The sequence below is a fragment of the Schistocerca gregaria genome, chromosome 7, assembly GCF_023897955.1.
Source record: "Schistocerca gregaria isolate iqSchGreg1 chromosome 7, iqSchGreg1.2, whole genome shotgun sequence".
In the NCBI taxonomy this organism is placed as follows: Eukaryota; Metazoa; Arthropoda; class Insecta; order Orthoptera; family Acrididae; genus Schistocerca; species Schistocerca gregaria.
The window spans coordinates 18,712,079-18,737,685 of record NC_064926.1 but is presented as its reverse complement, the minus strand read 5'-3'; the positions used below and the strand labels follow the sequence as shown (position 1 = coordinate 18,737,685).

General features: G+C 46.7%; 1 long non-coding RNA gene and 2 other non-coding genes across 3 annotated transcripts; 1 reads left to right on the top strand and 2 right to left on the bottom strand.

Moving 5' to 3' along the window:
• The first annotated feature begins 277 nt into the window (after positions 1-277).
• LOC126281318 (uncharacterized) lies at positions 278-930 on the top strand. Its single transcript, XR_007551249.1, has 3 exons — positions 278-358; positions 515-625; positions 804-930. It is a non-coding gene; the product is annotated as an uncharacterized LOC126281318 (long non-coding RNA).
• Positions 931-4,153: 3,223 nt separating this feature from the next.
• Positions 4,154-4,226, bottom strand: Trnak-uuu (transfer RNA lysine (anticodon UUU)). Its single transcript has one exon. It is a non-coding gene; the product is annotated as a tRNA-Lys (tRNA).
• Positions 4,227-10,586: 6,360 nt separating this feature from the next.
• Positions 10,587-10,659, bottom strand: Trnak-cuu (transfer RNA lysine (anticodon CUU)). Its single transcript has one exon. It is a non-coding gene; the product is annotated as a tRNA-Lys (tRNA).
• Between the last annotated feature and the right edge of the window lie 14,948 nt (positions 10,660-25,607).

The window sequence follows — 25,607 nt, the reverse complement described above, 5'->3', positions numbered from 1 at the left end:
TTGTACCTAACGGAGGTGGCTTATCGGAAGTTAGTGATGGGCTGAATTGCAATTTTCCGATACCAGTGATTTTTGTGAATGCTACGTTTCAATATCTGTTATTCTTAACTGCGATTTGTCGCAGTTAAGAGTCGCAGTTAAGGAACGTAGGTCGTGTATCCCTCCGCCACTGCTATTTCTGCTACTTCCACGCTTTCTGTGACTTCTGCGATTTCTGTGACTTCCGCTACTTCTGTGATTTCTGTGACTTCTGCTACTTCTGCGATTTCTGTGACTCCTGCGATTTCTGCGACTTACCACCGTATGAAAAAGTTACTCTGCCCACACAGAAAATTGCATCTCAACAAACCTGTCATTGGTAAGTAAGTTTTATGTTTGTTCTTCCGTTGGCTTTAATTACATATTAAAGAAACAACTGAAAATATTAATACTATAATTAATATGTAAGTAGCCATACAGTAGCGTAATAGTTCGTGTTTAGAAAATGAATTCTAATATATTGTTATGTTCACAGGTACCTGAACTACATTTCAGTTACTCAGTAAATTGATAACTCAAAATATCATTGTCAACATATCTGGAGAAATTGCCACTACGTCTTTAGACCGTATTCGTCAGACGAGAGGTTAGTTTCTAAGTGTTTCGATAGACTTAATTACTTCAGTGAGATCGTTCTTGCAAATGTGAAATATACCCCATTGAGTGGCTTTCATTACGGCAAGTATTAGCAGTCTACTCTGTCAATTATATTGCTTGTAATTAGTGACAGCAAAAATTGTTTAATAATCCTTGTGATTTTGCAGACACAGTTCTGACACTTGATAACTGGTTGCTGTACGTATCTATCCACATCAAGGCTGTTGAGGGAGACTCGTGAAGATTCAAGACAGCTCTTAGAGGATTTGCAGTTTAAAAGTGACATAATTGTGAAATAAGTGTGCAGATGAGTGATTAAACTGTGTTTTATTGAAGTTGTTATGCGATTGTAAAGGAATAATAAATGTTAAATAGAGTGAGTGAATAATGAAAATCTCATTTTCCACATGTTTAAGCTGTCCTATACCCGTAATTTTCCGCCACTTATTTGCTGGTAAACACTAGTTGGAGAGTGACACGAACCCCCTCCCCCCCCCCCCCCCCCCCTTCTCCACAATCTTGGTGTAACACTGACCTGTAACATAGCCCAAAGTCTACAATATGCATTTTGAGGCTGTTGATATGAAAGTGGGAAGTACAGATCTTCCAGTTAAATCAGGAATAGCTTAAGTGCAGTACTTGAAAGTAACACAGGGAAAGCTTACTTATGTAGGTGGTAGTAGTGTCAGTTAAAAGTTCGTGTGTGTGAAGTTGCCATGTAGAACACCAGGTGCAAAACTTTTATCCCGAGTCTTGAACTGTGTCGGAATAAAATTGAGGCATTCATATGACTCAATAATGCTGTTTTCATTTCACTACACTTATACACATGTCTGAGTTCTGCTGTGTTAACATTGCAAAGTCCTGTAGGCATGTGGAGTATTAACCGAAACTGTCATATTGGAAGCAGAATCACATTTGTTACGTTACTTGATATTTTCAGGAGAAAAAGGCAATGTTGCTTCTTATTAATATAATACATTCAGAGTCATAGCTGTGTTTGACCAACCATAACTGATCCCGAATGTGCATGACGTCTTATAATGTGAAGGGCTTATTTCAATAGTGGTACAAGTCCATTACCTCCACTTTTCTGTCTATAATACTTCTGAAATTAATGATCCAAACAAACATTAATAAAGGTTCATTTCTAGCAAGAAGCCATATGCTTAAATATTTTGGGTATCTCAACTGCAGATTTTTCAGCGGTCATTTAACTTTACGACTCCGTATCTCAAAATGAACAAAAATGGACTTGTACCACTAATGAAATAAGTCCTTCATATGCACACACAGCACATGGATCTCGTGAGGCACAAGGCTCTCATAACTAAGTACATACGTCGGTCAACAGATGGCACTAGGAAAAGAATGTTAACTGTGCTTTTTAGTTGCTACTTGCGACTCTTAGTTGCGATTTGTCACGGAAATCGCAGTTTGACTCGGTAGCGAATAGCAAAGTAAGAGCTTTGCTCAACAGATGGCACTGCTAACTACGCTTTTTAGTTGCTACTTGCGACTCTTGGTTGCGACTTGTCACGGACATCGCAGACACTGGTACTTAATTCGGCCAACAGATGGCTCACGGCGTTGAATGTGAAATGCTACTTGCGACTGCTAACTGTGACTGAAATCGCAGTTAGATTTTGTAAAGTTGTTATTGTGATATATGTGACTTCTCAATCACTGTGATTTCTAACAGATACGCGATTTCCTGCCCACCACTATCGGAAGTGAAAGTCAGAATTACGGAAATATTTGAACAGTAACAAACAAAATTTTGCCTATCTGTACTGTTTAACGGGTAAAGAAAACGGTCGCCACCCTAACTAGGCAAGACAATGATTAACATTCTCATTCAAGAAAATAGTTATTAGTAACTTTAATGGATAAACACAAACTATACTTTGTCACACGTGAGTGCAGTGAACTCTTGACACATACGTATGTTTTAAGATTGAAGCTAACAACTGGAGCAGCACAAACTATTTGCAAAATTGTAACAGATACCGGAACACATTATTACTTTCAGGGCTTACACCAACTGAATGGTCTTTATAACGTTATTATTACTATTTACTGCAGAATCATTAACTCTCTCTCAGTTAAATACTTTCCTATTTAAAATGAAAGTTAATTGGAATCCTATAACACGTTGCTTCTCACTATCATTTCAATAAAGAAATTATGGTTTTCATAATTAATGGTCTTTCCGTTACTTGTTACCGAGCATTAACACAATAGACAAACTGTGGATCCTGGTATACTATTCATATGCATTTCTAATACACAAGAGAGACAAACACTTAGCAAACATGAGTATATAACATTTCATATTGCAGTTTTCCACTCTTACTACATTGAGTGACCAAATTAACATATATGTAAGATACTGACTCACCTTCTGTGATTTACAACAGGCAGTAATGAGATCATTTACGAAGCAAAACTTTATAAGCCTCAGTCTTACGAACTCTTAATTCGAAGTTGGCAACAATACATTAATAAGCAGTTTTATTAGAAAAATTACTTTCATTAACTTTCTTTTTTTTACTATGTTCAAGAGGCATTAATTAGCAAAAATACTGGTCTTTAATGTTCTTTCAGTAGGGACACTCGGAAAAACTTTAGTTCAAACGGAGAGGAACCTGAGAGGTGTTATGATAAGGAGAAAAATCAAGGTAGGTACATAAACTCAGTTATAAATTACCTTATGTTTGAGCACACTAACACATCCACTACGCTGATCCTTCACTGTATATTGCTATAGTGCTCCATTACAATGATTGCGCATTGTGGTGGCGATTGCATGTCGGTAGGTGGAATTACAGGTAGAATTGCTGGACTCAGTCATTTCTTGGTGGCGATGATAGATACAAATTCCAGAATAGTTCCAGCTATTTATCCATCCATCCGAGGCATTGGAAAGTGGCAGAAAAAACCTCTCTCGGAACCAGTACAATATGCAACTATTACAAGGCAGTGCACAATGTGGTAGCTCGTCCCCAACTGGTGGCTCGCCCCCGACTGACTCTCAGTTCCACCTTTTCTATTTAGGCCAACCACAAATTGCGCGCACTACACAGTTCCGTCCCCAAGGGGGAACCACAACGCCTTTTACTTACAAACTATCTAAGAACCCTAAGTGATGATCAGCAGTTTACATAACAGCAACCAAATTCATTCAATAAAACAGAATATTTGCAAATATTGACATTTGTACAAAAAAATTATTCACACAAAATCACAATTGTATACAGTAAGTTTTGATCCCTCCAAATGGGACAAAGAATTTAAATGACAGATACACTACATTGCATAAAATCACATCATGACATCGAAGTTCTTACAATGAAAGGAATATACAATTTTATGTTATCGATTCAAACAAACACATTTACAGAAGCTCAGCAATGTAACATTAAATGAAACAAAAGCAAAATAAACCAGTACAGCATTAGAGCTATGGTGTTACAAGGGGAGCGGGTTACATCCGCGTAGACACAAAATTTGGCGTCGCCCAGCGTGGGGCTCGAACCCACGACCCAGAGATTAAAAGTCTCATGCTCTACCGACTGAGCTAGCCGGTCTCCACACGACGCCTTACGCGTAATACATTATTGATGGGACCGTCGACCATCTATGGAAGATCCTCCTGACTACAGCTTATTTCCTGCTGCCACAAATGAGCTACAATCCTATTCAATGAAAAATTATCGCCAACAGGCATCAAATCTGCTTAAAATGATGCATGGCTAGCTGCACCATTGTTCAACACATATGCTCGACTGTACTCAGACGTCTGTGGCGTAGCTCTTGGGTCCTGAATGAGATGCAGGAGTTCCTACAAAAACTCTCCTGAACGGCACTACGCCGAAAATTTTGCTACATGTCACCCTTGTCTTGCTTGTGCTTCAGGTAGACGCCGGTTTGCAGCCACGAAACAGACAGCAGCAACTTTGGCTAGTTTTGCAGTACTCAAACAACACAGTAAAACAGCATGCATCTTTTGCAAAACTGGAAAAACACGACCGTGACAGGATTCGAACCTGCAATCTTCGGATCCGAAGTCCGATGCCTTATCCATTTTTTTTCCTCCTTCCTCCCCTTCAACCCGTCCTTTACGCTCGCCAAGTGTTGCCTTCTCGCCCGGCTTCTCCACCTTTAAAAGAATGAATGTAACTTGATGATGTGGAAATGCGCTTCTTCTGAACGACGAACGAAGTATGCCCCTTCTGTTGCCATTGTTTGCAACATGGCTTGAATAAAAATAAATGTAAATTCCATTGAGAAAGGCAGTCACATAATTGTTATGGAAATGTAACTGCATCTGTAAATTTCGTTCTCCGTGAGTGGAAAAACGGAAACAAGCAAAACTCATTATTGCTGATAAGTAAAATTTCCTTTTTCAGAAAGGCTTCTTCTGCTTGATTTTACACATATTTAACATAAATGTGTCTTCTTGTGAAAAGAAAAGGAAAGAAAGACAGAAACTAAATAAAGGGAGTATACCAGTTTCATCACTGTGCTTCCCCAAAAACAAAGTAATAGCTACACATAGGCTTAACTGGTCTGTACTGATGATCTTCTCTGCTTACTTTCTGTTGGAAATCCTCCTCCTGCTACGTGAAGTACCAACTTTAACCAAAAATCATTCGTCTAATATACGAAATGCTTGGATGTTTAGTGTAAATTACGCATTTCTATTGTTTACATGATTGTTTTAGTTAAAAAATTTGCGTAATTTTCTTTGTATTTTTTAGTACACATCAACTTGTGGTGCTCAGTTGTAAGGTATACCCAGAAGTCCTCCCTATTACTTGATTCTTTTGTTAGGACGTAATGCATCGTTGGCCTTTCAACCAGTTAATTGCATTTCGTTTTGTTTTAGGGTAAGGTATACCGTCAGGGTTTAAAAATTCAGCAGTCGTAACGGCAATGGGCGTAGTTCTGCTGACGCTCGCTATCATTTGTCTTATGTAGAGCCATATGTCTTTTACCTTGTCACACAGCAAAGTATGCTTTTCGGTATCTGGTATTTGACATAATGTACACAGCGGCGACTCGGTCAATCGAATAGAGTGAAGGTTAGAGTTCGTCGTAGTTTTTCTGTTTACAGCGAAGTACTAGGTCGATTTGACATACGGTGGCAGGTTCCGGCAGTGAATTTTTTCCCATATTGTTTCCCAGTTATAACAAGGATACTTTAGTTCTACGTCGTTTCTGGGTTTGTCTTTCATCAAATTATTATAAAGTTCTTTTACTTTCATGATGTCTTTTTCAGGAATCCTTGCCAGTATGTAACTGTATTCTACGAAAAAGTATTTCAAGTGGTATAGTCCGTTGGGTATGTGTTGGACATTATAGGTGCCATGATATCAGCAGGAGCTATTTCGTTTAACAAATGTGCAGCAAGGGTACCACTTGGCTCTTTCCACTGTTTGTATGTGGTAGCAAGGTATAAGGCTTGCGCTTTTTTGCTGACATCGCTGAGATTTAACCCACCACATTTCGCAGGGAGCATCAGAATGTCATATTTGACTTTGAAAATACGTCCGCGGCACACAATATGTCCTAGTGCAGATGCGATGCTTTTCAACAAAGTCGCAGGTGGTGGCAGAACTTGTGCTACATAATTAACTTTGGATGTGATGTATACATTTGCCACTGTTACTTTTTGAAGTTCATCGAGTTTCCTAATAGTATGTGCTTGTACAGAGGCGCGTATGCTGTTAAGTAATTTTCGATAATTCGCAGCAATAGTGTGCTTGATATTTCTTTTAAAATCTATGCCGAGACATTTTATGGTTACAAGCTCGCGTGACAGATCCTACGTTTGCGTCCCAATTCCACGGCCGATGCTGAAAATCTCCGACTTTGTTCTAATAAGTTTTACACCAGATGCCTGTTGATATTTTGTTACTATTCGTAGTGCGCTCTGTACTTCAGCGCCATTCACGACTAGGAAGCCAACATCATCAGCGTATGCCTTTCACACATTTGCTCCATGTATTTGTAGTCCTTGGAGATGTTTCATAAGGGAGGCAAGAAGGGGCTCGATGGCGATGGTGAAGAGTGTCATTGGCATTGGGCACCCTTGCCTAATGGAGCTGGTGACGTCCATCGGGCGGCTAATGTGTCCATTGATGACAAATGTGGCTGAGTTGTTTGTTAATGTATTTCTTACTACCGCAATAAATCGAGGTGGGAAGCCCATTGCGCCCATGGTGCGAAGGAGAAAACTATGATTAACTCTGTCGAAGGCTTTATCAAAGTCGAGTGAGATGAGTGCACATTTTATTTTGCAGACGTCGGCCGTTGAGATTAGGTCCCTGTAATTACAGAGGGTCTGGAGAATTCTTCTCTCTTTGCCCACACTTGTTTGATAAGGGCCAGTGACGCTGGTCATTGTGGTTTTCAGCCTGCGAGCGAGGATGCGACCAAAGATTTTGTAATCGATGTTTAAAAGCGTAATTGGCCTCACAGCGCTTACAGATTTCGTACTGGTAGTTTTTGGCACTAACACTACGAGTCCCTCACGAAATTCTATCGGGGTGTCATTTTCAGGGTTTAGGAGTTCGTTGCAGATGAGAGTAAACTTGCCTTTTACGAGGCCACTGAATCTGCGATAACATTCTGCCGGAATTCAATCTGCCCCTGGAGCCTTATTTTTCGTGCATCTTCGACGTCTTCTTCAGTCACTTCCGAGATGAGAGTTTGTGCTTCCGCGTGGCATACTTTGCCCTGGAGGTTGATCATTAACTCGTCTTGAAGCTGTTCGTCAACCGGTAGACTAGACATTAAGGATTCAAAATGCTGTATGATTGCCTCTTTAATCTCTCTTTGCTTCGCCAGCTTCCTTCCATCATCAGTTGTTATTTCAGATAATATCTTGCGAGATGCCCTTTTCCTTTCACGAATGACATGATAAATTGAAGTGACCTCGTGCTGTGCTATATTCCGGGCACGCGACCTTATTTGGTAGCCTTCCAGTTGTTTACGCCGTAGTGCTAAAATGTTTGCTTTAATTTTGTTAATTATTTCGTAGTTGTCCACAACTGTTGCATCGGACTTGTACAAATCCCTTAGGCACTGAAAGTAAAATTCTATAGTTGATTTGTACCAAAAGTTTTTGTCTTTGGAGTAGTTTATGAAATACCTCTATATTTTAGGTTTGGCATGTTTCAGCCACCAGTCAGTGCCAGAGTTGTACGAGCTAAATTTGCTTTCACACTCTCTCCATACCTTGTAAAATGCCTCCTGACAAGCATGGTCTTCCAGATGAGACACATTGAGCTTCCATGTGCCTCTATCTCGGAAGGTCCCTTGTTTTATCAGATTGATTGTGCATATGTATGCAGTATGATCTGAAAAAAAAGTAGGCCATACTTCGGACTGCAAAATGAAGTGTTTCAAATAGTGCGTTACATATATCCTGTCGAGACGGCTCGCCGAGTGACTTGTGGCGTGGGTGAAGCCAGGGGCTGCACCGTGCATATGTTCCCGTGAGTCTATTAGTCTTAAGTCATTAATTATACGTTCCAGTTCAGTACACTTGTTGAAATTGGGAGTTTGGTCTTTGACATGCAAAACACAGTTAAAATCTCCTCCCAGGATAAGGTGTTCATATCGAGTTCCCAATAGGGGAACAATTTCTTCTTTAAAGAACTCCGTTCTGCGGTACCTGTTACTGGAACCTGAAGGGGCATACACGTTAATGAGTCGTATTTTGTTTATTGTGGCCGCTATGCCTTTACTGTTTGGTAGTTTACTACATCTTGGATTACTATGCCCTCCTCTGTGAGCAGAGCCGTGCTCATTTCCGCTCCATGCCCTGGGTTTGTAATGGCGTTGAAGCCAGGTACGTTACCAAGCTCAATGTCTGTCACTTCTTGTAAAAGTATAATGTCACTGTCAGAAGCATATATAAAATCTTTTAAGTTCTGTAGTTTAAAGGAACTATGAATCTTATTAAGGTTCACTGTCGCGATTTTGTATGCTTTTATGTCAGACATCCTTCGTTCTACTTGATCTAACTTTAAAAAACATTCTTCTGTTTTTTCTCACAAGCGTCAGCTTTAAAACGCATTTTAACAATTTTCACTGGTAGCAAATGTTTCAGTGGTGTGTCCTTGTTCTTTAGAATGTTGGTTCGCGGAGACGTCTTCGTTGAAGAAATCAGCAACCTGTGGAGATAGCTTACAGTCTGTCTTAGTTCCTGAAACTTCTGTCATTTCTTTGTCGGCATTGTTATGGTCGCTTTCGTCTGCCCAGCTGGTTGAGGTTGTCGTCGTGGGTAAGACGAGTGAAGCTTCATGAGAGTGACTCGTTCTTGGGGGTGGCTGGATGCTTTCTTTGTTGGCTTTCCTTGGACGTCTCGCTTTTCCAGCACAGAAGGGGAACGCTCCTCAGAAACTGGTGTCGCTTTCGTGTTGCTATAGATCTGTCGGCTTAAGGTACTACCTATTTCCTTCGCTTTTTGTCGGAGTGTGGGAGCTGTCTCCTCTGCACCTTTGCGCGCCAGCCGGCGTTTCTTATGTTTCTTTGGAGAAGTGCCTCTCGATGGACTTTCTTCAGTATCCAAGTTAGTGTCGCTTTCCTGCAAGGTGTGTCGGTCTTCAAATTCCGGCAGATCTGCTGCCTTTACAGTTAGAGGTACCTGCTTCGGTGGAACTTCAACTGTTTCCGTAGATTGACGGCACTCTTGTAGCTCGTCAGATGTGACGGCACTGACGTCCATCGAAATTTCAGTGTCTGGAGAATTTGTATTTGGACACGATTCAGGGGCTGAGGAAGCAGTCGGCCGTTCGCGTGCCACGGCGGCGTAAGTTCCAGGCAGTGTTGTCATCGCCGGTGGCCTGGCGGCCTCGCCGGCCGGCAGCTGTGCAACGCGCCGCTGTATACATTCTCTGCGGACGTGCCCAGGCTTGTTACAGGCGGCACAGGTTCGCGGTTGGTCGTCATAAATTACAATTCCTCTATATGCGCAGACATTGGTGAACGACGGGATCTGCTTTTGTAACTCTACTCGAAGCTGCCGTACGCCATTTAGTACTGGGAATTTATGCGATAGACCATTTCTCGGCAAAGTTGCTGAGCACTTTCCCGAAGGGTGAAATTACACCATTAATTTGGTCTGGTGTAATCTCAAAAGGCAACTCGAAGATTCGAAGTGTGCGAATGCCAAAACCAGCATGTGCAACAGTGTCTTCACCAACGTTTCCATCTGAGTGCTTAAATTTCATGACACCTCCGGAAGACTCTACTATTTTCTCGCACAACTCGGAACTACGCATTTTAACAAACACAACACAAGCTACAATCGACAGGTGGATCCCAATTACATCATTGAAGGAGAGCTTCACATCTTCTTCTAACCAATTTTCTACTTCAAACGACTTGGGTCTGGCATATCGAGGATCAAAGGTAAGTTTAAACGTATCTTTTCGACTTGGTTGAGCCATCACTGCATTCTACTCATTATATTTCGAAGTGTTCTATAAAAAGAGTTTTAGGCTGCAGCAAGGGCAAGACTTACCACACGGAAGCAAGGACGGCGCATCGCACACCACACTACGTCCTACCTCCACGCCGTCCGCCGGCGAACTGGCGCCACTGAGCTAAGGAGCCGCCTCCTAGCGCTGTTCTCGGGTACTTGTTCTTATGCACTAGTGAATCGGAGCCCTTCAGCTAGAAACGCACCTCTTAAGCGACCACTATTTGCATTCAGTTAGCACACCTTCTGCTTTCCTACTCGTCTCACACGATATCGATGTACACCTAAAATTCCAAAACAACACATTTGTTTCACTTCACAGTCACTTTCCGCATCAAACACCATTCCTCTGATATTCATACAAAGCTAGGTATCGTTATAACCCGTTACGTTTATTAGGCAAGGCTCACGAGAGGGGAGCGGGTTACATCCGCGTAGAAACAAAATTTTGCGCCGCCCAGCGTGGGGCTCGAACGCACAACCCTGAGATAAAGAGTCTCATGCTCTACCGACTGAGCTAGCCGGACTCTAGAAGCTGTATTGCACGTCATACATTACTGATGGGACCGGCGACCATCTATGGAAGATCCTCCTGACGGCAGGTTATTTCCTGCTGCCACAAATGAGCTACAATCCTATTCAATGAAAAATTGTCTCCAACGGGCATCAAATCTGCTTGAAATGATACATGGCTAGCTGCACCATTATTCAACACACATGCTCGACTGTGCTCAGACGTCTGTGGCGTAGCTCTTGGGGCCTCAATCAGATGCAGGAGTTCCTACTAAAATTCTCTTGAATGGGACTATGCCGAAAATTTTGCTAAATGTCACCCCTGTCTTGCTTGTGCTTCAGGTAGACGCCGGTTTGCAGCCCCGAAGAGGACAGCAACAACTTTCGATTAGTTTTGCAGTACTCAAACAACACAGTAAAACAGCATGCATCTTTTGCACAACTGGGAAAACACGACAGTGACAGGATTCGAACCTGCAATCTTCGGATCAAAAGTCCGGCGCCTTATCCGTTACGCCACACGATCACAGGCGCACTGTCTTTCCTCACACGCACCACATTTTCGCCATTTGTACACCTGGCAGAATGAATTTAATTTCCCATGTTTGCCGCAATTCTCCATCTCAAATTTCACTACTAAATATACGACGCTACCTCTTGCTGTGTTCCATCGCAAGTTACATCCAAGCATTTACGACGCTGATCAAACAACAAATTCAAATAAACTTCAATCGCTTAGTGCATCGCAGTCGGCTGCAGAAGGTACCTCACCCTACGTCACACAGTGGTGACTTGCCGCTCGGCGGCGTCGACGACGACGACGACGACGAAAATCGCGAGGATCATTATCAGGGGTAGAAAATATATCACAAGAACTAAGTACTTCACGTCGGCCATCTCCGGTGAATGCCAGAAACATCAGTTTCTCGTCCCTGCTTTATTAGCACCATTCGGACTATTCAGTTGCGAGAATATTTCTTAAATACTCTACAAGCTCAAATTTTTTTTTATCTATGACCGCTTTTTTCGAAAGGGCCAAGGTGGGAGCTGCTGTTACAAAATTCATTTGCCTCCTGTGAGGATCGAACTCACGACCTCTGGGTTATTACACCAGCGCTCTGCCACTTTTTTTTTGTATTACTTGATATGCCATTGTTTAAAAGTTAGGGGTGTCAGTCAGATTCAGGCCTGCGGAAACACAGCGGGCAGGGGTCGAAACCCGAGGCCTGGCCACGATGACTCCACCGTCCTGTTTCCGAATGGCACCTGTACAACGGCGTCGTACTTCCCCCTACTGTCTCGGTTCTTGGTCTCACGTTTGTTTTTCCTGTGCGCCCTAAAGGTCAACGAAAATTTAAGTTCAGGTGTAGAGAAGAATTTTACATAAAGGCGGCAAATCCAGAAACAGTATAAAAGAAATCGGCTCACACAGGCGACCTTAGCCAACACCCTCCCTTTCAAATGTCAGGCTAAGCATATTTGCAAAATCTTCCTGGAGTCCTGGCAACCGCAGTCGGTTCCAGTAAGCAGTAAGGATGTACTGCCGAAACGTTAGGTGTTCATCCTCTTCATGACAACTGTTGACAAAATGTACGAAATGTCCAATCAACCACATAACTGAATTGAGCTTCGTTCGCGGATAAAAGGAAGAATCGGGCCGTACGATGATGTCTATGGTATAAGCGGATACAGCAGACCTAGTGACAAAAGCCAGTTGTTTCCTGAGCCAACGCCAATTAGCAAGGTGCCCACAGCAGGTGAATCGATGCTTAAGGGTGTCCAGGAGACCACACCGTGTGCAGTTGTCCGTGTCAGAAAGACCAATACGGTGCAGTCGTACATTGGTGGGGACCAAATTATTAATTACCGTATACCACGTGGACGCCACAGCCATAGAGTGAATCGGCAGACTAACATTCTTCCATACGTTCCTCCAGGACACTGATGGAGACGCCAGTTCGATTGGATTGGCACCGCCCAGCCCCTCCCAACGGGCAATCAAACTCTTGGTCGTTGGCACCGGTCGTCGCAAGAAGACGTCACCGAGGTAACTAACAGCAATATAAAATTCCCGGACGTGTTTCAACTTAAAACTGAGGCGACCGACGTCGACAGGTGGAACAAGGCTCTCCGAACGCACAACAGTAAAAAGTCTGGATGCAATTGAAGTCACTTCTTGCGTAACAAATAGATTCGTACGGCGGACGTACAAGGCAGATGCCTTGCGAGTAATATCAGAGAGGCCCAAGCCTCCAGAGATACGCGGTTTCGTCATAACCTCGTAATGTAACTTGAATAGATGGCCCTTCCATATAAACCTGCTAGACAATTGGCGCAACCTTTTCGCCACCATAATGGGAAGTGGGAACAGCTGAGCAACATAATAGGCTTTACATAACACGTATGTGTCTAAAATTCTGACTTTTTGCAAAATGGTAGCAGAGCGCTGCTCATGGACCATCAGAGCTCCCTGTATCTTCTCGGTGACAGATTTCCAATTAAGAGCCGCCATTTTTATAGGAAACCGATCAATGATAATCCCCAATGACGTATGGCGATCGACAAAAGTGGCCCAAGGGACATCAGCATCGCGAAACCCTCGAATTTCAAGGAACTTACGTTTACCCTGATTGAGACGCGCTCCAGAGACACAACAGTATGCATCAACTGCCCCCTTTCAACAATGTGATATCATCACGTTGACGGAGGAGAACAACGACATCGTCCGCGTACGCCTTAACAGTGAGATTCCCACCAGAGAGGGTCATACCCTGAAGCTTGAAAGCAAGAGTCCGAAGCAGCGGTTCCAGGGACAATATGAATAGAGACATAGAGAGCGGACTACCCTGAGGTACCCCTAGGCGGATAGCAATGGGCGGCGTCAGCTGCCCATTGACTGACACCCGAGCAGTTATTCCCCTATACAAACTGCCAAGAACACCACGTGATGAAGCGTTAAAATCTATTGTATCTAAAACACGATCTAAAAACACATGACTGACGTGATCAAAAGCCTTATAAAAATCGAGGAAAGCAAAGGCACAATGTACGTTTGTAGCCGCCGCAACCGAGACAACATCCCGATATTCGGCTACTGGGGTCGGAATAGATCCATCATGAAAACAACATTGATGTGCACCAATCACACCCCGAAGCAGAGAAGACAATCGACTATTGAGCGCTCTAGCAGCTGTCTTGTAATCAAGGTTCAGCAATGTGAGCGGACGAAGATTGGCAGCAGATAAACGACCAGTGGACATCGGAATAAAAACAATTTTCCCTACTTTAAAATCGGCAGGCACATCCATCCCCCTGACAATCTCATTTAAAATCTGCGTAAAAGTGCCACCAAAAAGAGGGCAAAAACGGAGATAAAATTCTTTAGGCAAGCCGTCTGGACCCGGCGATTTACCGGACGGAGAGCGAGCAATAAAATCAAAAACATCATCTACCTGGAACTCCCGGAGAAAGTCGCCGTTCGCGTCAGGCGTGATCGACGCAGGAAGATCCTCAAGGACATCATCAGAAAGTGACGCACCAGAATCATCATGGTCAGAGACTATCGTAATACTGATGAAGAGCACGAGTCATATCCTCCTGTGCAATAAGCTGTCGTCCATCATCCACCATAAGAGAAGAGATGAAGGAGCCACGACGTCGAGTCTGATGCCGTAGCAGGTGGTACAAAGAAGTCAGTTCACCTTCAACAAGAGAGTGAGGTTTCGACTTTACTTGCAGACCATCCAACTGTCGTCGTTTGAGGGTCAAGAGCTTGGCTTTAATACGACGAACATCATGGATCAGCAGAGGAGAGGGTCCCGCCGCGTCATATAGTTCACGAAGGACAGAGTAGTAAAATTCATACGTGTTCTTAACATTACGCGCCCTTGCAGCACAGTAAAAAATCAAAGACTGACGAATCTTGGGCTTGGCAAACGCAGTCCACCAAACGAGAAAGGAGGGGTAACGCGGGACAGAGCGAAGACATCGCTCCCACACGGCACTTATAACGTCATCAATGGCACTGTCGGCAAGGTGGGAAACATTTAACATCCACTGGGAACGATAAAGTTTTGCAGGTTGGTGACTAAGATTTACAGTTGCAGTAAAAGCACAATGGTCAGAAAAACTAGTAGGAATAACATCGACAGAAAGAATGTTATCACATAAAAAATCAGAGAAGTAGAATCTGTCGAGTCTACTGTATGAGGACGCGGTAAAAAACGTAAATTTCACCAGGGTTGGATATTTGTGTTCCCAAACATCACGCAGGTGCATCGTACGAACCAAGTCATGTAAATCTCGGCAATAATTAAAATTGGGGGACTGGTCTTCAGGGCGTAAAACACAATTAAAATCGAATCCGAGCAGGAGACTCCGAGGACTCTTGCGCAAAAGATAAATAAGCTCTTCCTGATAAAAGCGCGATCGAGCCACAGTGCGACTCGAACCAGAATGGGCATACAAAACAACTAGGCAGAGATCAAAAAGACGACAACCAATCCCATGGCCAGAGTCAAGGAATTCAATGTCAGTAATAGGAATACCTTCTCGAAAGAAAAGAGCAGTTCCTGTTGAATTTTCCGGTGCGACATTAAAAACAGTTTGAAATCCAGGTAGAGAGAGATCAGAAAACAATACTTCCTGCAAAAATACTACGTCCGCACAGGAGTCGTAAAGAAACTGCCACAAAGAGGCAATGCGAACGTCGGACTCAATACGGTTAACATTTAAGGTAAGAAAGGTGTATGCTTGAACCATGGAGAGAAAAGCGAGAGAAGAAATCACCTACACCGACGCATCAACGTCACAGTCCATAGCAGGGGAGACGGAGGCATCCGTGGGAGGGGGACTGCTACCCCGTTCCGCGGATCCCTTACGTTTCGGTTTTTTACGAACAGCATTGACATTCGGCTGAACGCGCAACTTGCGTCGGCTGACGGGCAAGGAAGCTGCAGCCGCCGGTGACGTAGGAGGGTCAAGTTCTGTATCCGACACCACCCGCGCCGGTCCACAGTCAGGGTCCGGGGTCGCGGGGGAAACATCCGACGAAACGGACTGGTCTACACCAATACTAGCTTCCGGCAAACATGGACTACACGGAGACGAAACGTGAGCAGGAAGGTCCGAAGCTGCAAAGTTGGAAGGAAGCGGAGCAGCTCCGCTGGCAGAGGTGTGGGGCAGCGAAGCAGGAAGTTGTTGCGGCTCCACTTGTTGTGACAACGAAGTCGGTTCGGAAGTCGGCGCCAACAGGCCCGACCGACTAGCCGACTCGAGAGAAGCCGCGTCGGAAGCCGGAGGGGCGTCAGCAGCCGCTACCGGAACAGCTACTTCAGGGGGACAGGGAGCATCTACACCACTCTGTGGCTCGGAGGATGTCGGTCTCTCGGATTGGGGCATCTCGGGGAGATCCTCATCCTCATTTCCATCTTGTGCGCGACGCCGTTTATTATTCAAAAGCGGCACACCCACCTGAGGAACAGACGGAACAACATCAGATTTGGCGCGCAAAGGAGGAAATTCTGTGTCAGGGGCGTGCAAAACCTGCGGTGGGGCGCTACTACCACTGGACTGTTCGACACCAAGAGCAGAACTACCTGCAACGAGGCAGCGACCGTTAACCTGCGACGCTGTTCGAGAGAGTTTTTTAACACAAAAACCCTCCTCGGACAGTTGGTACGCACGTGGCCACTCTCATTGCACAAAAAAACACGTGCCAACCTGACCACTATATGTTACATGGACACGATATCCACCGATCTGCAGGTGCGAGGAAATATTCTGCTTCACTTGCATTTCGACTGAACGAATGCCACTCTAACATTGCAGGCGATGTTGGCTGGACCAGCGTTCAAGGCGAATACCCTTAACATCACCATACTTGAGTAAACCCTCCTTAAGATACACATTATCCACCTCCGGCGGAAGGTTGTAAACACGAACACTGGTGTACGTAATGGAAGCATTTGAAAGCAGCACGGTACTTAGAGAATCATCTCGATGCCGAAATAGAACCTGATGACCAAATATGGAAATAATTTTATCAACCTGAAGGGGGTCCATAAATTTAACAAAGAAAACGTAGAGTTCTGTATCAAAATAAGCAGTGTGCACCTGATCCGAATGAATGCCAAAGGTATCTACTAACCAATTATGAATCTCAAGGGAACTAGGTTGCACATGGCGGGTGGACTTGTCAAAAGCAAAACCTAACTGTAGCCTGACGAGGAATAACCTGAGACGACATTTTCAAAAACTACGCGGTCTAAACCGCTACACAAAAAACACTGAAATACGCACAGATAGTAACACAAGGAACGAAACAACGACGGAGAAAAATTCACAGAAGGTACAACACAACACGTAAACAAACGATATCCCACTATACGTAACGCTACGGTGGAGCGAAAGACTAGGCACGTCCACACTGCACGGCGTCTGAAGCGGAACTGGTGGAACCTGCAGTCTTCGGATCCGAAGTCCGACGCCTGATCCATTAAGCCACACGGTCACTGGCGCACTGTCTTTATTCACACGCACCACATTTTCGCCATTTGTACACCTGGCAGAATGCATTTAATTTCCCATCTTTGCCGCAATTCTCCATCTAAAATTTCACTACTAAATATACGACTGTACCTCTTGCTGTGTTCCATCCCAAGTTACATTCAAGGATTTATGACGCTGATCAAACAACAAATTGCAAATCAGCTTCAATCGTTTAGTGCCATCTCAGTCGGTTGCAGAGGGTACCTCACCCTATGTCACACAATGGCGAGTTGCCGGTATTACCAAAGCGGCGGCGTCGACGACGACGACGACGTCGACGATGACGACGACAACAATCGTGAGGGTCTTTATCAGGGGCTTTTCCGTGATTTCCCTAAATCGTTTCAGGCAAATGCCGGGATGGTTCCTTTGAAAGGGCACGGCCGATTTCTTTCCCAATCCTTCCCTAACCCGAGCTTGCGCTCCGTCTCTAATGACCTAGTTGTCGACGCGACGTTAAACTCTAACCACCACCACCACCACCACTTTACGTCGGCCATCCCCGGAGACTGCCAGAAACATCAGTTGTTTTTTTTTTCTTTATTGTAATTTTAATCACCTCAATACAAGGTGGGCTGGCAGCAGCATATTACCCTGCTCTTCAGCCTCGTGTGGTACAATAACGTAACATACAGGTGTCACAGACAATACAATAAAAACGGCAGGCAAAAAATGTAGATACAATAGATACAAAAAAACAGTAAACATGAAGGCGTTCACGCTGGATGAGAAAAACACTAACACTTGGTGACACAGCGCACGTAACACGGATGACTGCGACGGCACACGTGAACGGTGGTGGCGTGACGGCGAAAGGACACTGAACACAAAACGAAGGCACACACACGAGACACTGATGGCGAAGATCGCCGGCGCGCGAATGTTCACTGAGCGTGTGCGAGTCCGGGGACCTGCCAAGGGAGGGGGAGGAGGAAGGGGAGTGGGACAGGGAGAGGGGAGGACAGATGCCATGGGCAAGGGAGACAGGGGGAGGGGAGGAAAAAAAGGGGGGAGCCCGGGGGAAGAGATGTGGAGGAAGGGGACGGGGAAAAGGAGAGAGAAGGGAGGGAGGATGCCAAATGGAGAGGCCACAGGAAGTGGGGGCGGGTAGGATCAAAGTTGATAGGAGGGGTAGATGGAGGGGAGGAGTACTTCATCAGGGCGGGGGAGCTGCCAGAAGCCACCTTGGGAGAGGGTAAGGAGGGTGGAGAGATGGAGACCAGGTGGGACGTGGGAATACAGGTGTGGCAGCGGGCGGGGTTGGGAGAGGATGGGCGAGACAAGCGGGTGAGGAGGGTCGAGTTTGCGGGAGGTGTACAGGATCCGTATCCTTTCAAGCAAAAGGAGGAGGTGGGGGAAAGGAATGAGATCATACAGGATCCGCGTGGGGGAGGGGAGACGGATTCGATAGGTGAGGCGGAGAGCATGGCGTTCAAGGATTTGAAGGGATTTGTAAAAGGTAGCTGGGGCAAAGATCCAGGCCGGATGGGCGTAACAAAGGATAGGGTGGATGAGGGATTTATAGGTGTGGAGGATTGTGGAGGGGTCCAGACCCCACGTACGGCCCGAAAGGAGCTTGAGGAGACGGAGTTGGGAGTGTGCCTTGGCTTGGATTGTCCAGAGATGGGGGGTCCAGGAGAGGCGACGGTCGAGGGTAACGCCAAGGTACTTGAGGGTGGGAGTGAGGGCGATAAGACGGCCATAGATGGTGAGATAGAAATCAAGGAGGTGGAAGGAAGGGGTGGTTTTGCCTACAATGATAGCCTGGGTTTTGGAGGGATTGAGCTTGAGGAACCACTGGTTGCACCAAGCGGTGAACCGGTCAAGATGGGATTGGAGAAGGTGTTGGGAGCGCTGCAGGGTGGGGGCAAGGGCAAGGAAGGCGGTGTCATCGGCAAACTGGAGAAGGTGGACGGCGGGGGGACGGCGGCGGCATGTCCACCATATACAAAAGGTACAGAAGGGGGGAGGGGACGGAGCCTTTGGGCACACCGGCAGAGGGAAAAAAGGTGTAGGAGTCTGTGTTATGGATGGTGACGTAGGAAGGACGGCAGGAGTTAAAGGAGCCGATCAGACGAGCATAATTAATGGGAAGGGCGAAGGTTTGGAGCTTGAAGAGGAGACCGGAATGCCATACGCGGTCATAAGCACGTTCGAGGTCCAGGGAGAGGAAGATTGCAGAGCGACGGGAATTAAGCTGTTCAGAAAGGAGATGAGTGAGGTGAAGGAGAAGGTCGTCGGAAGAGAAGGATGGCCGAAAGCCACACTGGGTAACTGGAAGGAGGCGGTGCTGGAGGAGATGCTGGTAGATGCGGTGGGTGAGGATAGATTCCAGGACCTTGCTGAAGACCGAGGTAAGGCTGATGGGATGGTAGGAGTAGACGGCAGATGGCAGTTTGCCAGGTTTAAGGAACATCAGGATACGTGAGGTTTTCCACAGGTCGGGGTAGTAACCAGTGGACAAGACTAAATTGTAGTGCCTGGCCAGGGTGGAGAGGAAAGAGACAGGAGCTTCATGAAGGTGACGGTAGGTGACACGATCGTGACCAGGAGCGGTGTTGCGTTTGGTGCGGAGTATAGCAATGAGATCCCGTGTAGTGATAAGGGCATTGAGTTCTATGTGTGCAATGTTGTCCAAGTACTAGAAACCAGGCGCTAGGGGCAGGACAGAGGTTTCAGTTCGATCGCGGATATCCGGGAAGAGGGAGTAATCGAACTGGGGATCGTCGGCGACGGAAAATACATCAGAGAGGTAGGAGGCAAAGTGATTGGCCTTACTAAGGGTGTCAGGGAATGGGTGATCATCATGAAGGAGAGGATAGTAGGGGGAGGGTATAGTTCCGGTAAGGCGACGGAAGGCTGACCAGAACTTGGATGAGTTGATAGGTGGGGTGGCATTCAAACGGGTGCATGTCTGTCGCCAGTCCCGGCGTTTCTTGGCCACGAGCAAATTACGAATGTGTCGCTGCAGTTGCCGGTGGCGTCGTAGTGTGTCCGGGTCACGCGTGTGGAGGAAGGCACGGTAGAGACGACGGGATTCATGGAGGAGGAGGATGGCCTGTAGGGGTAAGGTAGGATGGTGGGGGTGGATGGCGACAGTAGGGACGTGGGCCTCCATGGCCTCAGACAACGTCTGCTGAAGAAAGGAGGCTGCATGGGCTACATCGTCAGGGTAGTGGTAGGTGAAGGGGTGGCTATCGACTTGGGTGGAGAGAGTATCCCGGTAGGCATTCCAGTTGGCACAGGAATGCTCATGGATATACTTTGGGGGAGGGTCATTACAAGGGTCGGGGCAGGGTCGACGACCATCGGAAACTGTAAGGAGGCAGGGAGATGGTCGCTACCAATAGGTTCCAGAATATCCACCGTTATGCGGCCAAGGAGGTTAGGGGAGGAAAGGATAACATCGGGAGTGTAGTTGGATTCGGGACGGATGTGCTGGGGGATGGGGATGAGGTCCCCTTGAAGGGAGGAGAGGAACCGATGCCACCGCCATAACTGGGCGGTGGAACGACTATGGATGTTGAGGTCGTCGGCGACCACGTAGGAGGAGAAGGTACTGTCAATGTGGGAGAGGAAGTCGAAGGGAATATGGACGTTAGGGCGGACATAGATGGTGGCGCAGGTGACGGTAAGGCCAGGGAAGAAGAGACTAAGATCAGGTGTTCGGTTGGGTCGGGAAGGAGAGGTTGGAGCTGTACTGGGATCTGGCGGTGGTGACCAATGGCAACTCCGCCATGGGCAATCGGGAGGGGATTATCGGAGCTGTGAAGGAGGTAGGGCGACGTGTGGAAGGTGTGGTGGGGTTTAAGGAAAGTTTAACTGAGGAGGAAGGCATCCATGCAGTGGGTGGCAATAGTGTGCAGGAAGAGGTTCTTGTTGGCGGGAAGGGAGCGGATGTTGTTGAAAAGGACAGGGTTTTAGACAAGGGTGTCAAGACGGGAGAAGGTGAAATGGGCATGGTTGTTGGAGTAGGTGGCATACATTTTCAAGTGGAAAATGGAACGGGTGGCGAGGGAGACCTGTTGAAGTGTGTGAGGGCGCTGAAAAGGGTGGTCGTTTTGTAAGACAATGGTGAGGAACCTGATGATGTCCTCAGCGGCGGGTGGGGGTGGGGGGGGGACGAAGGGAATTGCCAGGAGGGGTGGGAGCGTCTAGAGGACGGACAGGTACAGTCAGTTCAGGAGTGGTGTAAGGGGGTCGGGCTTTACACTTTTGGGAGTAGGTGGGATGGGGGAGATTGCAGGTATTGCAGGAGGGAGGGGATTGTAGGTTAGGGCACTGCCGGAGGAAGTGTGTTTGTTTACAATGTGGGCAGGAGGGGGCCTCGCGGCACTCAGCTATTGGGTGTGCTTTATAGTGCAGACACCTCTGGCAGCGCAGGGATTGAGGAGGAGAACAGGAGGGGTTGACCTTATAGCGCTGGTGGAAGAGGGGGGCACCCTTCTTCAATAGACGGTCAATGGAGGGGGCGACCTCGGAGAAAGCCCAGCAGATGGGGCCGGATGAGTTGAAAATGCGGCGTACCGCCGGCACCTCCAGCGTGGGATGCGCCTAGAGATCCGCTAACACCTCCTCCTCCGTGATCGTCGGACTGAGCCAAGTGATCACAGCGGTGAGGGTCGGCGGGCGATGCGGGGGTTGGGGTTGGCGCGTGGGAGATGGAGAATGAGCAGGGGTGAGGGAAGCGTTGGGGCCGAAACGGGTGATGGGGAGGCGGGAGAAGATGTCAGTATGGAGGGTAGGGCTGGCGGAGGAGATGAGAACGGAATCCCGTCTGGGAGTGAGGAGAGAGACGGGGGCACCAATGACATGTTGACAGAGGAGGGGGGGGAGATTCCAGGCCTCGAGAAGGGAAGGATCCGGACGGGAGATGAGGTATTTGTATAAAGAAGGGGGGAAAGAAGGAGGAAGTGGAGGGAGCAGGGGCAGGTGGGGCGTCATCCATGGCATCCTGGGAGGGGGAAGGAGGACGGGGTGGGGCCTTTTTGGGAGCAGAGGAAGTGGCGGTGCCACTAGGGCGTTTAACGGCGGCAGAAGGGTGGGTGGTGACATGAGGGATGGGGGCTATAGGGAGGTGGCGGGAACGGGCAGATCCCGGTGTGGACGCAGCAGATGGCGCCGGAGATGGTGACGGTGAAGGCGACAGCGGTGGCGGTGACGGCGAAGGCTATGGGGAGTGGCAGTGACAGGCCTGACGGGCCACCACCCTAGCTGGAGCTGCAGTAACAGGCTGGGGGAGTGGGGGGAAAGGATTAGAGGGAGAGGAGCGGGAGGAAGAAGATGGAGAGGGGGCGGCAAAGAGCGAAGGCGAAGGGAGAGTGAGAAGAAGAGGGATGGATAGAGGGGGGTGTGACGGGACACACCATGTAATGGTGGTGGTGGCGGCAGAGGGGGACGTGTAGACTAGAGTTCCACGCTGCTGACGCGGAAGCTGAAGCTGACGACGACTGGCAGGACTTCCGCAGCTGGCGCCGCTGCCACGGACGGGGCTGCTGCTGCAGCAGCAGCTGCTGCAGCAGCAGCAGCTGCTGCTGCCGCTGCTGGAGGGCGGTCGGGCTGGCTGGCTGGCTGGACCGCTGATGCTGGTCGGGACCGCTGCTGCTGCTGCTGCTGCTGCTGCTGCTCGGCTGTACGGCTGGCTGGCACCCAATTCGAGGATGTTTTCCACTAGCTTCCAAACTCTGTATACAATCCCAGAGTGAACACAGCCTAACTGGTGTACATGGTCCCTCACAACCATCCAGAAACATCAGTTTCTCGTCCCTGTTTTATTAGCACCATTCGGACTATTCATTTGCGAGAGTATTTCTTAAACACTGCACAAACTCAAAATTTTTTTATCCATAACCAGTTTTTTTGAAAGGGTCAAGGTGGGAGGTGCTGTTACAAAGTTCATTTGCCTCCTGTGAGGATCGAAATCACGAACTCTGGGTTATTACACCAGCGCTCTGCCACTGAGCTAAGGAGCCGCCTCCTAGCGTTGTTCTCGGGTACTTGTTCTTATGCACTAGTGAATCGGAGCTCTTCAGCTGGAAAAGCACCTCTTTAGCGACCACTATTTGCATTCAGTTAGCACACATTTACCTTTCCTACTCATCTCACACGATACCGATGTACACCTTAAATTCCAAAACAACACATTTGTTTCACTTCACAGTCACTTTCCGCATAAAACGCCATTCCTCTGATATTCATACAAAGCTTGGCATCGTCATAACCCGTTACGTTCATTACGCAAGGCTCACGAGAGGGGAGCGTGTTATATCCGCGTAGACACAAAATTTTGCGCCGCCCAGCGTGGGGATCGAATACACGACATCTACATCTACATCTACATGACTACTCTGCAATTCACATTTAAGTGCTTGGCAGAGGGTTCATCGAACCACAATCATACTATCTCTCTACTATTCCACTCCCGAACAGCGAGCGGGAAAAACGAACACCTAAACCTTTCTGTTCGAGCTCTGATTTCTCTTATTTTATTTTGATGATCATTCCTACCTATGTGGGTTGGGCTCAACAAAATATTTTCGCATTCGGAAGAGAAAGTTGGTGACTGAAATTTCGTAAAAAGGTCTCGCCGCGACGAAAAACGTCTATGCTGTAATGACTTCCATCCCAACTCGTGTATCATATCTGCCACACTCTCTCCCCTATAGCGCGATAATACAAAACGAGCTGCCCTTTTTTGCACCCTTTCGATGTCCTCCATCAATCCCACCTGGTAAGGATCCCACACCGCGCAGCAATATTCTAACAGAGGACGAACGAGTGTAGTGTAAGCTGTCTCTTTAGTGGACTTTTTGCATCTTCTAAGTGTCCTGCCAATGAAACGCAACCTTTGGCTTGCCTTCCCGACAATATTATCTATGTGGTCCTTCCAACTGAAGTTGTTCGTAATTTTAACACCCAGGTACTTAGTTGAATTGACAGCCTTGAGAATTGTACTATTTATCGAGTAATCGAATTCCAACGGATTTCTTTTGGAACTCATGTGGATCATCTCACACTTTTCGTTATTTAGCGTCAACTGCCACCTGACACACCATACAGCAATCTTTTCTAAATCGCTTTGCAGCTGATACTGGTCTTCGGATGACCTTACTAGACGGTAAATTACAGCATCATCTGCGAACAGTCTAAGAGAACTGCTCAGATTGTCACCCAGGTCATTTATATAGATTAGGAACAGTAGAGGTCCCAGGACGCTTCCCTGGGGAACACCTGATATCACTTCAGTTTTACTCGATGATTTGCCGTCTATTACTACGAACTGCGTCCTTCCTGACAGGAAATCACGAATCCAGTCGCACAACTGAGACGATACCCCATAGCTCCGCAGCTTGATTAGAAGTCGCTTGTAAGGAACGGTGTCAAAAGCTTTCCGGAAATCTAGAAATACGGAATCAACTTGGGATCCCCTGTCGATAGCGGCCATTACTTCGTGCGAATAAAGAGCTAGCTGCGATGCACAAGAGCGATGTTTTCTGAAGCCATGCTGATTACGTGTCAATAGATCGTTCCCTTCGAGGTGATTCATAATGTTTGAATACAGTATATGCTCCAAAACCCTACTGCAAACCGACGTCAATGATATAGGTCTGTAGTTAAATGGATTACTCCTACTACCCTTCTTGAACACTGGTGCGACCTGAGCAATTTTCCAATCTGTAGGTACCGATCTATCGGTGAGCGAGCGGTTGTATATGAGTGCTAAGTAGGGAGCTATAGTATCAGCGTAATCTGAAAGGAACCTAATCGGTATACAATCTGGACGTGAAGACTTGCCCGTATCAAGCGATTTGAGTTGCTTCGCAACCGCTAAGGTATCTACTTCTAAGAAACTCATGCTAGCAGATGTTCGTGTTTCAAATTCTGGAATAGTCCATTCGTCTTCCCTGGTGAAGGAATTTCGGAAAACTGCGTTCAATAACTCCGCTTTAGCGGCACAGTCGTCGATAACAGTACCATCGGCACTGCGCAGCGAAGGTATTGACTGCGTCTTGCCGCTTGTGTACTTTACATACGACCAGAATTTCTTCGGATTTTCTACCAAATTTCGAGACAATGTATCGTTGTGGAACCAATTAAAGGCATCTCGCATCGAAGTACGTGCCAAATTTCGCGCGTCTGTAAATTTTAGCCCATCTTCGGGATTTCGCGTTCTTCTGAACTTCGCATGCTTTTTCCGTTGCCTCTGCAACAGCGTTCGGACCTTTTTTGTGTACCACGCTGGATCCGTTCCATCTCTTACCAATTTATGAGGTATGAATATCTCAATTGCTGTTGCTACTATATCTTTGAATTTGAGCCACATCTCGTCTACATTCGCATAGTCAGTTCGGAAGGGTTGGAAATTGTCTTTTAGGAAGGCTTCTAGTGGCACTTTATCCGCTTTTTTAAATAA